The sequence below is a fragment of the Pinus tabuliformis genome, chromosome 7, assembly GCF_031772625.1.
Source record: "Pinus tabuliformis cultivar Carrire ecotype Pingquan chromosome 7, CPIR1, whole genome shotgun sequence".
In the NCBI taxonomy this organism is placed as follows: domain Eukaryota; kingdom Viridiplantae; phylum Streptophyta; class Pinopsida; order Pinales; family Pinaceae; genus Pinus; species Pinus tabuliformis.
This window is the reverse complement of record NC_142293.1, coordinates 379,879,342-379,889,512: the sequence shown is the minus strand read 5'-3', so window position 1 is coordinate 379,889,512 and position 10,171 is coordinate 379,879,342.

The following is a 10,171-nucleotide window of genomic DNA, read 5'->3' as shown; positions in this document are numbered from 1 at the left end:
ACCCTCCTTTTATAAACATTAGCAAACTTGCTGTCAAGGTTTCAGAACTCACTGTTTTGCCACCAAAATCATTTCTCCTTCCCATTGTTCCCTTGTCTTCACCAATCCCTAATTCCCTATCACCTAAGTTCATTATTCCCTTCTCCTACATGCTCTGTCCCAAATCCTCCAACCTCACACCTCAAACCCTATACAACAATCCCAAACCCTAAACGCTATTCCCATACATAAATCCCTCAATCCCTCTCCCATATTCCCTATCAAATTTCTCCCAATAATTCCCATTCCTCACTATTATTTCCCCTTCCTAACAGTCCCTGTTTCATTTGTTTTTTTCCCTTTGGTGGCAGACTTTGCACTCTAAAAAGCAGTTAAACAGTTTTCATACATTAGCATCTTTATCTTCAAGGCAGTTTGAAAAAACAGCAGTCATGGCATCTAAACATTCATCTGACTATGAAGTGGGAACCCAAAGTGACTCACCCTTGGAAGAACAAGCACCCCGGAGGCCTCATAAAGGTGGCAGACATGTTAGGGTAGAACCGGCCACCCTTACAGAATTACAGGCCTACCCTCTTGCCATGTTTTGTTTTCAGCATCATTCATGCTATGAGTTTTGTCAGAAGGTGGCTAGTGTTCAATTTCATCATGAGCTGGCTCATCTTTTTGTGCTACACTTACATGGATATCAAGCTACCTTAGCTTGTGTCACCTTCACGCTTACACCAGAATCTGTCTCATTAGCAACCGGCATACTGAACATTGGAGAACCATGGCACAAGAAGCAGAAGATTGATCGACAGCATTATGAGCCAAACATTAAAACCAGTCTCTTGAGGCAGCTCAAGAGAGTATTCCCATTCCGATATCTGAAAGATGAATATGCTCCACTAATGAAGTTGATCATGAAATATTTGAGCTCTGAGGGATGGTTCTCTCGTCTCTATGCTTATCACATCAGGTTTCTCATTCATTTCACCAGGGTACAGATGACGAACATTCCGTATTTCTTTTGCCAGAACATAGAGAGGATGACCACACTTGTGCAGCATAAAACCCCTCAGCAACAACTTAACAATGTGTATCATTTTGCTCTTATTAAGATTTTGGTGGTTCATCAGCTTGGAGTACAGGACATCACTTGGGATGATTTCATCTCTCGTGACTTCCTCAAAGCTTCACGGGGATTATCAGAGGTTAAGCATGAAGGTGGACCTTCTCATCAGTATGAGCGCCATGAGACCGTTAGTGTGCTGGTATTCATCACATAGCAGAGAGGCACCAGACATTTATTTGCAGCGGTAAAGCGAGTGTTATCTCCACCCGGGGTGGAAGGGGCCTCACTTCCTCCATCAACATCACAGGTACAGGACAAAGGCAAGAGGCCAATGCAGGATGAGGGGCCTTCAGGTGAGCCTTTAGGTGAAAGAGAGACTGTCTTCATTCTCATTCATGATGATGATACAGATACGGGCCCACAAAGTGCCAAGCTTAGGGAGATCATCCAGGAGCAGCAAACAGAGATCCAAGCCTTATCCCTTGACTTGGAGAGAGCTAAGTGGACCATGAAGTACTTGGAGTAGAGGAACAAACAGCTTGAGGATCAGCAAGCAATCATGGAGCTACAAAACATTCGCGAGAATCGCCAGGCTGCACAAAGGAGAAGAATTGAGCTCACGTCATTGGAGCAAGAGATTAATGAGGATCGGGAGGCCAATCTTGAGAGAGTTAACATGCACTTAGAGAGGTTGTTGGACAAGGCCGATAAAGACCGTGCATTGTTGAGACACATGGCTTTCCACTACATGGCATGAAACAAGGTCTGCAAGGCCCAAATCAAGAAACTAAAGGCAAAATTGAGAAAGGCAATAAAGAAGCAAAAGAGGCAAAGGGAGCTTGATCATCTTCAGATATTGGCCAAAGCCTCTTTAGCCCAGCATAACACTTAATGAAGAAGCTCCAGCCCAACTTTCAAAAACTTTGGCGCATTTTTGGTATTTTTGCAAAAACATTTACAAAAAACAGGGTTTTTCTCCCTGTGCGTCGCGCCACGTGGCGCGCTCTTATGATAGGAGGCTCCAAATGAAAAAAAAATTATATTTTTGGATTTTTCATAAAAAATCATGACTGCTGGTGCATGGCCAAGAATTTTTGGCAAGTTTTGAGTCCTCAAGAGGTCAAAAACACCCTAAAAATGACCTCTCTGCCCCTAATTTCACACACAGGAAGCAGTCTTGGGAGATTGAGGTTTCGGAGGGGAAAATGGGCACCAAATTCAGAAATTCCACTTGGGTTGGAAAATAGACAAGCAGGGATTTCCAACAAGAACACTTGGGCTCAATTTAAACTTTAGGAAGTGCCTCAAACTCAGTCTCAAAGTGGCCCGACGCACAAAGAAATTGGCACGGCGCACAAGGGCTTTTTGCCAAATTTTTCACTTTCCAACTCAGAAATTCGACCAGTTTGACTAGTTTTGCTTTGAGATGTTATTTTTGATCTATCTTGATGTAATTGGATAAACATGATGTAATTTTGGCACTTATTTACTTGTTCTAGAGGATTCATTCGCTAAAAAGTGAAAATTTAATGAATGAATCAGTTTCCTACCTTATAGAGGCAAGTTGTTTTAATTGCCTAGATTTTAGTGCTTTGTTTAGAATTGGTTGAAATAGCTCCTATAATGATGAGCTTGAACCATAGAGGCAAGGGAATGGGTTGGGATAGCTATATCATGTAATTTCTAAGTCATTTTCAGGGTTGGACTCTTGGGAAAAGTTGGGCGCTCTATTGTACATTTTATCTCTACATTTTTTGCTAAGGAAAGACCAGGGTTTTGCAGCACTATTTGGGATCCATGTGGCTTTATGTTTTGATGGTGTGCTTCTCTGAGTAATTGTAAGTTCATTAGTGTTATGTGAATCATTTTCCTCTCTTTTCTTCTGAATTTGAACAAATGAGTGATTAAGGTGGAATTCAATAACTGTTATGCTCTTCCTTTGAATTTGTTTCAATTTCCATGTTTTCATCTGTTTAAGGAGAATTCTTGAGACTCTCTTGCTCTCCTTAGCTCCTCACCAGTCCAATATATTCATTCACACAATTTAAATCATCAAAACGATTTCCTTCCTTGCCCCAATCAGAACTCTGTAGAAACTGTGCCTCTTCCCCGAGCCCAATTTGCCTTTCCCTGTTTCCAACACAAAACTCTCAAAAACTCACAACAAACCCTTGTACTTAATACCTAGCCTAATATTAGCTTTTATTACAGTCATCTTGAGCCCCATTGATTATCTTTTTTTGAGATCGACCCGGAGAGATCCCTCTCTTGTCCTCGTAGGGCTAGCTACGAGGCTGAGCGTAGTTTGATGTGGACCTAGAACCTTGTCTTTTCAGCCTGAGAAAAATCTAGGCTCTAACATAGTAGTGACTCCACTGGGTAAAAAAATGGTTTGCTTGTTTATGTCATTAATTTTCTAAGCTACAGACGGAGCCTGAAGTTATGCCAGGTAGCCTTCGAAACGCTTTTGCTTTCCATTAGCGCAAGTAGATAAACGCTGCTTCAGTCAACCTCTGGTCTAGCTTGTAATTGTGACACTTGACTTGTAAACCTCCCCAGTACATTTGAGAATTCTAAGCTTTTGGATGACAAGTTTAGAATTTGAAAGGCTGAACAAGTTGTTTATGTCCTTTTGATTTCTTGAAAATAACATGTTGGCTTCAAAGAGATATACAAGAGCTAATCCAGATCCAAATCCTCCCCCTTTCTACGAAAATCCTAATCTGATTTCAAGAATTGTTCGCCAAGAGAGCTCTGTCACTCCCGTGTTTAAATCTCGTTCATGTCCTGCAATTTTTAAGTATCTTGAAGAGCTTGATTTTGATGAAAAATTTGAATTATCATTGTTTGAAACCAAATCCGAAAGTGCTCTTGGTTCTATAGTTCCAAATCCTGACTTTGTTGCAGCTCTTGAAGTTGAAAGAAATAATAAATCAATTGAGAATTTTATCTTGAAGCACCTCCAAATTGAAATTCACGCTTCAAATACTGCTGATTTCCTAGAAGCCGCATCTGCATCCCTTGGATCTTCCGTAACGGCATCCGCTTCAAAAATCCCTACTGAACCTCCCTTCATTCCCACCCTTCCCCCGTAGCCTAACATTGTTGATCAAACGTCTGCTGTAAATTCACCTCCATCTACTCCTTCTACATCCAAAATTGCTTCACCTCCGCATACACCTCCTCATACACCTCACACATCAACTGCACCCTCTCCCCCAACATCCCCCAGATCAAATCCACCAAGAGAAATGGCTGCTCGGTTTGCACCTCTCACGCTGCCTCAAGTTTTGGGTGACATGCCCGCAAATTATCAGAGTAAAATTCCTTTGTTTGATGGCACTCCTCAAAGTACCACGGCATAGCAACATGTGGATAAGATGACGGATTTCTTTGAGCTTCATGAGATTGATGCTAAAAACGTGACCATGAGATTATTCGTGCAGAATTTCGCAGGTGAGTTAAGAAAATGGTTTAGAGCTTTGACAGCTAGAAGTATTCCCACACTAGAAGAGCTTCAAAAACAGTTCTTGGATTGCTGGGAAGTCAAGAAAGATCCTCTTCAGATCACTTCTGAATATACCAAGATCAAGCGGAACGCTGGTGAATCTGTGCAAGACTATTGTACTAGATTCAATGCGGTTTATAATGCAATTCCTGATGATTTAAAGCCAACTAGAAGGTCAGCTTTGCTAAAGTTCCCAGATGGTTTTGATCCGGACATGGCTTATCAATTAAGAGAGAGAGATCCAGCTACCTTAGAAGAAATGCAGAAAATTGCCGTTAGTGTTGAGGCAAATTTGAATGACAAGAGAGCTAGAATGAAAGCTGAAAAGAAAGTCTCAATAAAGGAAGAAGCTTCTACCTCAGATCAGGTGCTACGCAAGGTAGAAAAGATGATTGAAAGGTTAACACTTGATAAGCCTGAACCACAGATCCGGAATCCTAATTTCCGTGGACAGCAGCAACCTCAATTTAGGATCAAACAGCGTGAGCAGCGAGCACAAGAACCGGCATCACAACAGCAGCAAGTAAAGACACCTCTTCAGCAGAATTTTGTTGGTCCCGAATCTGATGATGAAGACCATGTAATAGGGGAAGAAAATCACTTCTTTACTCCTGATGATATGCCCACCTTTATCACTGAAGATGATGAGTATGCAGAAAGTTCAGCTATACAACAGGATGCAGATTTTATCTTGGCGAATGATATAGCTCTTGAAGAGGAGTCGGATGAGTATCAAAGAGGGTATATGCATGCCTTGTTTGCCCAACAATGTCAGTATTCATTAAGAAACAGAAATGTCCCCATCAATCCAATCCAGAAGAGAAAGGAAGGTCCAACATCTAAGAATGAGCCACCGGTTGCACCAAATAAAGGAAAAGAAGTTGCTGATCCTATGCCTAACAAATCTCCATCAGCAAATGAACGAGTCAATCAGCCCATTGTACCAAAAGATAAAGCTGAGAAGAAAGAGGTTCCAGCCAAAGAGGTAGAGAAAACTTCCACTTTTAGTTTAGAAAATGAAATTTCTAAATTGAAGGTATCCATTCCCTTGATAGAGTTGATGAGGAATAATAGTTATAGAGGTCAAGTTTCCAAAATTTTGAACTTTGATCTAATGTCTGATATGGTGAGTGTGGAAGATGATCAACGTGAACTAATTTTTGGACCAGCATTGAATGGTGAGTCTCCAGACAGTGATGTGCCTCCTTTTTATATCAGTTTGAGAGTGCATGAGTTTGTGTTGCATAATGTCATGTTTGATTCCGACGCCTCCCACAATCTTATGCTGAAGGCCATCATGGAAAAGTTGGGTTTGGACATCACTAGGAAATACCATGATATTTATTCATTTGATTCCAGTAGGGTGAGATGTATTCGGCTTATTAAAGACTTGGTGGTCAGTTTGGATCAGATTCCAGCAAAGAACGTTTTGATGGATGTGGTGGTGGCAGATATATCTCCTAGATTTGGAATGCTTCTTTCTAGATCTTGGGGAGCAAAGATCAAAGGAACTATGCAGCTTGATTTCTCCTATGCAACGATTCCTTTGTTTGGCCAAATGAGAAAACTTTAGCGGGAGCAGAAAATGAAATACATGATTACCAGTAAGGAGAAATCAATTAATCATCCAATTAATTATGTACATACAGATTTAGAGTCTTTTGTTTTGTATTCGGATAGTTTCAATGAGACTGATAGTCAGTTAGTTGCAGCAGATGATATTCCAGAAATAGCAGAGAATTTCAGAGAAGTTTTGAAGAAAGAAAGTCAAGAACAAGGCAATACCATTCAGCGATCAGAAAAGGATAATAGACAGCAAGCAGAAAAATACAACAAATAGAATTTCAGCACTTAGAAGAAGAGGAAGATGGCCTGTAGACTATGGATTTCGATGGCGCAGTGGGAAATGATGGTGCTGGAATTGGAATTTGGGTACGCAGTCCTTTTTCTACTCAAAACAAAGTGCCTAGTAATGTGCGGGTATGTTCTTATAAACTAGCTTTTGATTGCTCAAACAATGAAGTTGAGTATGAGGCTTTGATCGCTGGCCTAAAGATCCTAAGAGAGTTGAATGTTAAGAGGATTGCTGTGTATGGCGACTCCGAATTAGTGATTAAGCAAGTTAAAGGTGAATATCAAGCAAATCATCCTCGGATGCGAGCATACCGGAATGTTGTTCTAGACATTTTGAAGCTGTTTTCAGATTACACTTTGACGTGTGTGCCTCGTATTCAAAATAGTATTGTTGATGCACTTGCTAAGGCAGTGAGTAATTTGAAGATTCCTATCAATTCAAGTAATAAATTTGAAATTCCTGTGAAACATCATCCGACTTTCCCGCACAATCAGAGATATTAGCAAGTTTTTCAAGATGATGAGGAGATTAATGATTTTCTACAAAACAAAGGTAAGTTCAAAGATACCTCAATTGATGTACAGCAATATGGCGGAAAATATGATGTGCAGATCAATCAAATGGAAGCGTTGTAGCTCAAGGATAATGTGATTCCTAAAGGCCTGATTCCTTTAGAAGAACTCTTTGATCATGATGACGTAGCCCGTAAACCAACATTGCAGCCAACAGAGAAGGGAGTCGAAGAGGTGAACATTGGAACAGCCGAACATCCGAAGATGGTAAAGCTGTCCAAAACATTGCCACCGAAGGTAAAAGCCAAATATATCAGTTTGTTGTCATCTTTTGCCGATGTGTTTGCTTGGGATTATTCTGATTTGAAAACATATGACACCAATATAATTCAGCACACAATTCCTATTAAGCCTAATCAAAAACCTTTCAGACAGAAGTTAAGAAGGCTTAATCCAAAATTGCTGCCATCAATTGAGAAGGAGATAAATAGGTTGTACAAATTAGGAATCATTGTTCCCATCCGTTTTTCTGATTGGATATCTAATTTGGTGCCCGTACGAAAGAAGACAGGTGAGATTCGTTTGTGCATTGATTTTCGAAATCTCAACAAAGTTTCATTGAAGGATAATTATCCGCTGCCAAAAATGGATCACATACTTCAGCGAGTAGTTGGAGCATCTCGCATGTCACTACTCGATGGTTATTCCGGATATAACCAAATTTTAGTCCATGAAGATGACCGAGACAAAACAGCGTTCACCACTCCGTGGGGGACATTTCATTACGCAAAAATGCCTTTCGGTTTGAAGAACGCGGGTGCCACTTTTCAGCGGGCAATGGACTTGGATTTCGCAAATGAGAAGGATGTCTTCTTGGTTGTGTACCTTGATGATTTGACCGTGTTTTCCAAATCAGATGAAGAACACTTGTATCATTTGAAAATTGTCTTTCAAAAGTGCAGAAAATATGGTGTGTTGTTGAATCCTAAGAAGAGCTTGTTTGCCATGGATGAAGGCAAACTACTTGGGCACATTATCTCAAAGGATGGCATCCGTATTGATCCAGCACGTGTGGAAGCAATTCAGCAAATTGACCTGCCCCGGAATAAGAAGGAGATTCAATCATTTAATGGTAAGATGAATTTTCTGTGTTGCTTTGTTCCTAATCTTGTTGAACATCTAAGGGATATTGTAAACATGTTTAAGAAGGACAACCAAGTGACGTGGACGGAAGAGGCTGTAAAATCTTTCAATTTAGTAAAATTGGCTCTTTCTTCAACTCCAGTTCTAATCAGCCCGGATTATACTCAGGATTTTATATTGTTTTCATTTGCTTCGGAGCATACTATGGCAGTTGTGTTAATGCAGAAAAAAGATGAGCATGAAAGACCCATTTCTTTCTTCAGCCGAACTATAAGAGATGCTGCTTTGAAATACAACATTATTGAGAAGGAAGCCCTTGCACTTGTAAAAGCACTGAAAGATTTCCGTGTGTACATTTTGCATTCCCTCAGTATGATCCACACTATGATCAACTGTGATTTTCAAATACTGACTTGGAGGATATTCTTCATCTTCCCCTTCTTCAGTGCTACTGTCATAGTCCATAGAATTCAGACTCAATGGAAATTTTGACTCGATGTTTATTGGATATTCTTCCTCATGTGCATTTTCAGTGCTGCTCTCACAGTCCATAGAATTAGGACTAAGTGTATCATCTTGCCCTTCATCATTGCTACCTTTATACTCATTAGAATTAGGACTAAGTGCATCATCCCGTCCTTCATCACTGTTTCTCTCATAGTCCTTAGAATCAGGACTAAGAGGACGTTGTGACACTCCATTCCTTTGAAATTCATCATCGCGCTCTTCATCACTATTGCTCTCATAGTCCTTTAAATTAGGACTAAGTGGACACCGTGACACTCCATTCTTTTGAAATTCATCATCCCGCTCTTCATCATTGTTGTTGTCATAGTCCTTAGAATTAGGACTAACTGGACACTGTGGCACTCCATACTTTTGAAATTCATCATCCCGCTCTTCATCAAAGCTGCTCTCATAGTCCTTAGAATTAGGACTAACTGGACACTGTGACACTCCATACTTTTGAAATTCATCATCATGCACTTCATCACTGTTGCTCTCATAGTCCTTAGAATTAGGACTAAGTGGACACTTTGACACTCCATTCTTTTCAAATTTGTTATCACGCTCTTCATCACTGCTGCTCTCATAGTCCTCAGAATTAGGACTAAGTGGACACCGTGACAATCCATTCTTTTGAAATTCATCATCATGCTCTTCAACACTGTTGCTCTCATAGTCCTTAGAATTAGGACTGAGTGGACACCGTAACACTCCATTCTTTTGAACTTCACCATCTTTCTCTTCATCATTGCTGCTTTCATAGTCCATAGAATTAGTACTAAGTGGACACCGCAAGACTCCATTATTTTGAAATTTTTCATCAAGCTCATCATCACTACTACTTTCATAGTCCTTCGAATTCGAACTAAGTGGAATCTGTGACTCTTTATGTATTTGAAATTCTCTATCTCCTCTTTCATCAGTGCTGTTGTCATAGTCCTTAGGATCAGGACTAAGTGGAAGAATTGACTTTCTATTCATAGTGGAAGAATTCCCGCTATATTCATCCATATGAATAGAGTTGTTACGCGATGAAGATGTTGATGCTGTATAAATCGAAACTTCACTATCACAACAATCCATCCCTTTCAAATAGAAGATGTTGAATGATACAAATGGAGAGTCTCCTAAAGATATTATATAGCTTAGATAATGAAATTTTCCCTCCCAAACAATTTCGCGAAAATATTTCCCTCCAAAAATTTTCCACCCAAAAAAGTTTGCAAAAATATTTCCCTCCTAAAAGTTTGTGAGATTTATTTCACTTCATTATTTTATTATGCAATTTAATGAAAAATTTAAACTTAGTTTTTTTTATGAAATAAATCATTAAAGTTAAAATTGTAAACTACAACTTCTACTTAAATTATTTTAATAGTCAAAGTATATAATATTTACTAAACAATTGAATGTTTCTTTTAATTTTTATAATACATTCTGAAACAAGTTAATCCCACATTCACCCCGCTGTAAAACAATTCCATATTGTTCGCTTTATCATATTTTCATTCATCGCCATAAAAAAATTAACATGTTAAAATTTATTAAAACTAATTAATCCCGCATTCACCATACGGTAAAACATCTCC